Consider the following 8,370-nt stretch of genomic DNA (forward strand, 5'->3'; position numbering starts at 1 on the left):
CATAGGGTCATAAAGCACAGAAATAGGCCCTTTGGCTCACCACATCCATACCAACCATTTATTCATTTACACCAATCCCATTTACCAGCCTTTGAACAGCAACCCTCAATGCCTTGGTGATTCAAGTGGCTTTCTAGATACTTCTTAAATGTTGTGAGAATACCTGCCTCCATCAGTCAAGCAGCATATTTTCTCAGACCCCCTCTAAATCTCTTACCCTATACCTATGCCCTCAAGTTGTAGACACCTCTGCTGTCTACCTTATCTATGTCATTCATAATTTTGTATGCTTCTGTAAGGTCTCTTCTCAATCACCTCTGTTCAAAGGCAAACAAACCCAGCCTATCCAGTTTCTTCTTATAAATAAAGTACTCCATCCCAGGCAACATCCTGGAGAATCTCCTCTGCAACCTCTCCAGTATGATCACATTCTTCCTATAGTGTGACTCCAGTCGTGACCAATGTTTAATAAATTTGCACAGGCTAATGAAGGAAAGTACCCAATGTCTTCTTCACCACCTCATCTACCTATGCCTCCACCTCTACAAGTCCTTGGATTTGTACACCAATAATCTGATCTACCTTGACTATATTCAGCAACATCATCCACAACACTCTTTAGTAGTTAATTCCTAGGATTCTATAATCTCCAAGTGTAGAAATTTCTCCTAATCTGTTCTGAACAGCCAACCCCTTAGTTTATGACTAGCCACGCAGCCAAGTGAAATGTCATCCCTGCATCAGATAAATTTGTACGTTTCTCCTTTTTATTGAACTGTGGCTCATCTACTTCACCTCTCCTCACGGGACAACTTCCCCAGCTCAGGAGGTAACCTGGTAAACTTTTATTACACTCTTTGTATCACAAATATACCCTTTGCAAATCCACTCAGATTTGTATCATCAGAGAACTCTGATATACACTTAGTTCCCTGAGAAAACACATCCAAATCAAAACCATATTCATAAACAAAAAGGTGCAGAGCTCTTGCTTTTTATTTCTTCCAGTACACATGGCAAGTTAGTAGCTTCCCTTTTCCACTGTTGTTAATAGTGTAACATAACTGCAGATTTGAGTAGGAAGATAGCATTTGCACCACAAAGGTGGTGCTAAATTATGAGATCCCAGTTGGAGTATTGTGTTCCTTTCTAGGCACTGTACTTCATGAAAGGGATGCCAAGGCCTTGGAAGTTCAGAGATGATTTGCTTGAATGTACGAAAGATGATAGATTCAATTACACTGAAAATCTGAAGTTAAAGAGCACAGATTTAAAGAAATTAGCAAAAATAACCATGTGTAACTATGGACATTTAAAAAGCACATTGTGATTCAATAACTTTGAAAAACAAATGGGATACTTGGGAGGGAAAAACATTTGCAGGGCTATAGGAAAGAGTTGTGGTATTAAAACACCAAACAAATATCTGCATTACATTTTGTGTAAAAGGAATGTCTCCCAACTGCAAAAATAAGAGAGATAAAAAAGACAACACTGGTTGATCAAGGACCTTATGAAGTCATTTTTAAGAATGGAAAGTTGATTATTCTTTGGCCCTTCATTATTTACAAATGGTAAAGATCAAATTTGTTTCACTTCACTGACTCCTGGGAATCTCTGGTATATAGACTAGGTGCAGTTTAAATTGTCAAGGTCAGCACAGACATAGTGGGCTGAAGGGCCTGCTCGTGTTCTACTGTCCTGTTATCAATTTCAGATATCAAAATTAAAGACCAAAATCTGATGACCTTTCATAGCATCACAAACTCATGCTCAACCTCTGAAACAGGACAATTCATTTTTAAAAAAAGGTGGAAAAAGAAAGTGATAAAATTGGAGCCAAACTATCTTGAATAGACATAATGAAAATCTGAGATAGTCCCCATAGTACAGAAGAGTTAATTACAATTTTCACATCCAAAAATAATGCATGTTAAACAAAGCCATTAAGGGATACAAACATCAAGGCAAGGAACTGGAAAACTGGAATAGCTACAGATCTGGTATGATCTGTGAAACAAGTGAGAGTTTGAGATGACTTTTGTTCTTGAATTGCTATGGAACCATTAGGGCATTGCACAGCTAATAGAAAAATATTTTTCCTGATTCATTCCAAATCCCTCCCTTTATACAAGCGAAATATTGCAGGGACTGGAAAAACTACAATTAAAATACTGGAAGTCTGAGATTAGGCAACACAAGTTGGACGACATTTCAGCTAGAACCTACCAGTTGTTTTTCCTCCCCATTTTCTCTGTATTTAAAAAAATGCTTCATCTACATCTTGCTTTTGGAACATTCTTCTTATATAGAGCTTAAAATTGCACTGTACACTAACTCTTTATACAAATCCATTTTTCAATATTTTGGGGAATTTTCAATATTTTGGGGAATTTTTATGCCTCCATTCGATTGCTTGTTTTTCTTTGACAGTATGAGAGAGAAAAAATCCAAATCTATGGATGGTAATACCACCCTGGTCCATCTTATATGATCTCTGTACCCTCTCAGATCTGTCGCTTGTTCAATATCCAACAGAGTTGCAGACATTTCCTCCTATTAAAATGTCTGTTGCCATCAACATCCATCACCACAAACTTCACCTTGTTCTTGACCAGTGGAGGGTGAACTGGGCTGGATGCAACAAGCTGCATCTGATTCCAAGCTGAGCTTCTCTTGCAAGGTAACTCTCTATTAATGCACTACTTTAGATCATCAGTTGTTAAAATCCTCAGGATCTTAATTACCTCCAGAGTTGACATTTCCACTGCCACCTTCTTTAAACTCAGTTACCCAAAACTCAGCTGCTTGTATTCCACATTAAACTTCAAGTGGTCAGGCTTGTGTGACAAAGTCTAATAATTTGACACCCATTCAACCAAACCCTAATGTGTCACTAAGACTCCAAAATCCCTATGGTACATGAAATTCTCCCCCCACCTCCACTCCACAAGCATCGATTGGCTCCTGTGAAGCACCTTGGGATGTTTAATGAATTAAGTATAAGTTTTATATGGAAACATGTGAAAATATTTAATCTCCACTTACCACTGCAGGATTAAAATAAATTCACATATTTAACATGACATAGTAACAATGCTGAAAATTTTATTCAGGCTCTTAAATAGGAAGTAACCAGATATAAAGTGACATTTATTTTTGATTGATTGAAAACTGTACATTAAATGACAAAGTGAAAGTGCAACGTTTGTTCTTATCCCACAATCTTCTGATAATTTTTACCTAATAAAAACATCCAGTGTAGTGTATATAGTCCCAAAGAGGTGCAAATGCAAATTTAAAGAGAGATTATAGATTCTTCCTCTGTACAGAGCACTAAAAACACTGTACATTTTATTTCATTCCCCCCCCCAAAAGAAAATCAAGTTAATTGTCATTTCTTCCAAAAGAAAGTCTCTGCTCCTGAGTATTGATGTTATTTTCTTTGTCGTCGAGAGTCAATTCATGAGCTTGTTGGGCAGTAATCTTGCTGTTTTGAAGCCTGTAGACAATTAAACCACAGGTTGTAACTTGTGTACCGTTGTCAAGTGATATTCTAATTATAATTTTAATACCAAAAGTCACATTGATAAATTGTCCATTTCAGTAGCATTATATTTATGAACAAGTTCTTCTCTGTAGGCTTGTACTGAAGGACTTGCCCTACTGTAAGAAATAATTTGAGATTTGACTGATTCATCTCTTCAATGTTCCCATCAAATTATTGGGAATAGAAATAAGATCGAAAATTCTACAAGCAACCGTGAGACTTTCAAGCTGATCGAACAAGAGTTTCCAAGAAATCAACCACACTTAAAACATTTATTTAGAAAGTCCTTAACCAGAGTGAAGAATTGTTCGGAGATTTCTGAAGGTGGACATTCTCTGTTCAGTTAATAGCACACAAAACTGTTGAATTGTGCTCATTGTTATTTGCCCACAAGCTTGCTTCCCCCACCTTCCCAAAAGAAAGATAATAATTACTGGCATCAACAGCTAATGGAGTGTGTAGCAAGTGGGTCTTTAGGAATTCAGCTACACCCACAAGAATGCATCTTATTTTAAGACATATGCAAATTTTGTTAATCAAGCAGCTGGGAATAATGTTATCTTAAACATGTTATTACTAATCAGGTACAGTAACAAAAGATGTTGGAGACAGCAGAACAAAGTACGAAGGTCAGACTGGTACACAGATGGTTGGGGTGCAAACAAACAAGGGAGGAACAGGTGGTTGTTTAAACAGATAGCCACAAAAAACAGCTAATGTTTAAGTGAGGAGAGGACACTGGAAATTATCTTGAGGCCAAAGATGACACAGAAACAACAGACAGGAATGTCACGATCATTAGAAACCCAAGCTTTGCTTAGACAGGCAATTAATTCAAATTAGTAAACATGATAAGAATGTGGATTAGGACAGTGGTATGGTGTTCCACAATTCAGATGATTTTGAAAGAGACATATGAGAACTTCACACAAAGAATAAAGATTAATAATGGTGGGTATGGCCCAAAGTAACACCCTACACGTGAACAGATCCTGGAAGTATGATTGAACAAAGAAAAACTGGGTGTATAAAACAGGGTCCTGACACAGTAAGATTCAATAGCAAGAACCCAAGACTAACATGCAAAAGAAGGGATCCCTGTTAGGGAACTTGGTGCAAACTACTAGCTCAGCCTTATCAACCAATGCCAGTAACAGATAACAGAGACAGGATACACATGCCTGCCTGCTTTTCTTCAAATAAATATTATTTTCTACATCATTTGTCTGATTTCTTATATTAGTTAAGTACCAGATTTTTGATAACAGAAGGGTGCAATAGATCCAGCAAATCAAGGTGGAATTTTGGAAACACTTAAAAATTCCAGCAGCATCTGTGAAGAAAGTTAAGGTTTCCACAGTTCTGAAAGCTCAAAGACCAAAACATTAATGCTATTTCTTTCCAAATCTGTTCCAACTCAAGTATTTCCAGTATTCCTTTATTCTAGATTCCCAACATCTGTAGTGTTTTGCTTTTCCAGAAAATTATTTATACGTGCATTTAGTTAATAAAACAAATTCTCCTTTGGCATAGCCACCAGGTATAGGTAGAAGAAATTTGAAAAGAAAATAAGCTTTGAGAGATCCCAAGCAACAGCTTTATCATCAGTAACAAGGGAGCAAAATTTTCCCAGTTCTTCTAAAAAAATACACAAACAGATTTGTGGAAACAGATATATTGCTAATTAACTTCCAAAAGCCAACATAAAATACAAAGTCACCTGTCCCAAGTCACATACATCAGATACTGAGAGTCTGAAACAGTCATGTCAGATTCTATCTGAAGTGATATTTGTTGCTTTAAAAATACCCTTAATTATTGAATCCAAAAAAAAAAGCAACCCCAACTAGTTGCTTCAGACATTTTGCTCCCAGCCCCATTTTATGGGGCTCGATGAAAGCAGACATATAAAACCAACATATTTATTGTATTGAATTAAAATGTGGAAAGGTAAATAAGTGTCTGTGATTTATAATGGTAGTGTATTTGAACAATGTTTAAAACTGCAGATAATAGAACTTACTCTGTAGGACTGGCATGCTTGGGTTTCATCAGTCTTTGTGAGCATGGAGATAACATGCTGTCCGTTGGACTTCTGAAAAATTTCCTAGACATGAAAAATTGTTTTATTACACCAAAATAACACCAGGCATAGCTATTCAAGTTCTCTTTTCCAAAATGCTTACTTTTCTTGTGCTCGTTTTCTTTTTGTTAGACTTGGAGTTGGGGGTTGCTGGTTCGGGTCACAATGTTTAGTCAAGGCTTTGTTTGTATTCATTTCAAAATCTAGGAAGGAGTGAGAAAAAAAAAGAAAAATCTGTGTAAGGTTGACTGTTAGATACAAACATCTCCAAATAAATGTAACTTTGAAGATATCAATAAATGTAGAAAACAATGATACAAATCTCATCTTAAACCATCTCTATAAACCAGCTGAGGAGAAAGAACCACAGTTTACCCATATTTAATTCTGAATAAGCCCTTATCTCCTCTAATTTCCCTCCCCCCACCTGCTATTTTACCTTTTTAGAGGAGTCTGCTGCATGGAACCTCATCAAAAGTCAAGTGGACTATGTCAACTACAGCTAGTACATCTGCCATCTTTTCATCAGGTGGGAACAATGAAGTTCGTCAAACACAACATTTCGTTAGCGTAGATTTGTAATCTCCAATTGATCATTGCCTTTCTAAATAAATCCTTTAGAATGAACTCCAATAAGTTTTATCCAAAGTTCAGTTAAGTGGTCTGTAATTACTTGGTTTAAATGAAGGTACAACATTAGCAGTCCTCCAATCTTCTATTACTATTCCTGCAGCCAAAGAGGATTGAAAGGTTATACAGGAAGACTCCTATAGTGCAGTATCCAACTGTTTGGCACCTTGCTCACTTAGTTTCTTCAAATAAATATTATTTTCTACATCATTTGTCTGATTTCTTATATTAGTTAAGTACCAGATTTTTGATAACAGAAGGGTGCAATAGATTCAGCAAATCCTCAAGGTGGAATTTTGGAAACACTTAAAAATTCCAGCAGCATCTGTGAAGAAAGTTAAGGTTTCCACAGTTCTGAAAGCTCAAAGACCAAAACATTAATGCTATTTCTTTCCAAATCTGTTCCAACTCAAGTATTTCCAGTATTCCTTTATTCTAGATTCCCAACATCTGTAGTGTTTTGCTTTTCCAGAAAATTATTTATACGTGCATTTAGTTATTAAAACAAATTCTCCTTTGGCATAGCCACCAGGTATAGGTAGAAGAAATTTGAAAAGAAAATAAGCTTTGAGAGATCCCAAGCAACAGCTTTATCATCAGTAACGAGGGAGCAAAATTTTTCCCAGTTCCAAGGTTACACAAGCGTCTCATTTAGACACTCGAGATGGTTAACATTTAAAGTCACTCACATTACATAAGTGGCAAACCGATTTTAGTTGGGATGCAAATGAAGGTGGTATGTATAAACCCCGGAATTGGCTGCAGGTATCCGAGAGCTGCTAACGTTGCACCCATGTTTATTTGTACTCACCTGTGTGAACAACGGGAGAGTGCACCAAGAACCTTCACATCGGGAGCAAAAAGTCACACAACAACATGTCACTTTTTTTAAAAAAATCAGGACAAATTAAGGCTTTTTAATGAAATGGTTGCCGCAGCCAAGCAGGTAGCAACTCCCCACACACCACAACAATGAAAACTCTAAGCCTGGCTTCCCATTCAAGCCGTTCGCAACTACTTAGACCTCACCCCCTGCGCTCAGCGCGGACCCCTCTCGCCCTCACCCCCTGCGCCGAGCGCGGACCCCTCTCGCCCTCACCCCCTGCGCCGAGCGCGGACCCCTCTCGCCCTCACCCCCTGCGCCGAGCGCGGACCCCTCTCGCCCTCACCCCCTGCGCCGAGCGCGGACCCCTCTCGCCCTCACCCCCTGCGCCGAGCGCGGACCCCTCTCGCCCTCACCCCCTGCGCCGAGCGCGGACCCCTCTCGCCCTCACCCCCTGCGCCGAGCGCGGACCCCTCTCGCCCTCACCCCCTGCGCCGAGCGCGGACCCCTCTCACCTTAACCTCTCTCCTCCGCACAAAACCCTCTCGCCGCCACTTCTGTCGCCGTTCGTCTCGCCCTCCCTCCGTCACCAGCTCCGCCGCGTCCCATTGGCCGCCGCCGCCGCCGCGCTCTCTTCAAATGATCACAAACAATCCGAATGACGCGCGGGAAAAGCCAACCGCCAATGGGCGGGACTGGATGAGACCGCCACCCACCCCCTCTCCCGTTTCCATGGCCACCGCGACCTTTCCGTCGGTGAGAGAGGGCGGGATCGAAGGCTTAGTGCGCATGCGTCGCCTTGGCTTGCCGGATCCCATGCCCTCACTTCTCCCATCCTAATGTTAGCGGAATTTCATTTGTAAGTGCGAACTCACAACGCATTAATGTACCATGAGGCACTGATAGTATGGGGGGGGGGGGGGGTGAGGAAGGAAAAGATGATGGAAATAAACTTAGAAAATGCTGGAAACGCAGCAGATGGAGCAGCATCCGTGGAGAGGGAAACAGCCTTTCTGGTGTGAAACCCTGCATCAGAACTGCTGGTATAATTCAGCAAGATATTGGATACACAATTGGCTTGAATGTTGGGAAGCAGAGGGTGACGGTGTAGGTTGTTTCTCAGACTAGAGGCCCGTGACTAGTGGTGTGCCCTAGGGGTCGGTGCTGGACCCATTGTATTTTTCCATCTATTATCAACGATTTAGATGAGAAGGTACAAGGCAATGATTAGTAAGTCTGCAGATGATACTAGAATAGGTGGTGTAGACAATGAAGAGTGTTATC

At 39.9% G+C, this 8,370-nt stretch overlaps 1 long non-coding RNA gene across 1 annotated transcript; it reads right to left on the minus strand.

Annotated features, from left to right (window-relative positions):
* Positions 1-1,003: 1,003 nt before the first annotated feature.
* Positions 1,004-7,712, minus strand: LOC127578467 (uncharacterized). The gene is made up of 4 exons (XR_007957524.1): positions 7,602-7,712; positions 5,737-5,836; positions 5,574-5,657; positions 1,004-3,502 (listed from the first exon to the last, which is right to left on the minus strand). It is a non-coding gene; the product is annotated as an uncharacterized LOC127578467 (long non-coding RNA).
* Between the last annotated feature and the right edge of the window lie 658 nt (positions 7,713-8,370).

Source organism: Pristis pectinata, chromosome 15 (genome assembly GCF_009764475.1).
Source record: "Pristis pectinata isolate sPriPec2 chromosome 15, sPriPec2.1.pri, whole genome shotgun sequence".
Lineage (NCBI taxonomy): Eukaryota > Metazoa > Chordata > Chondrichthyes > Rhinopristiformes > Pristidae > Pristis > Pristis pectinata.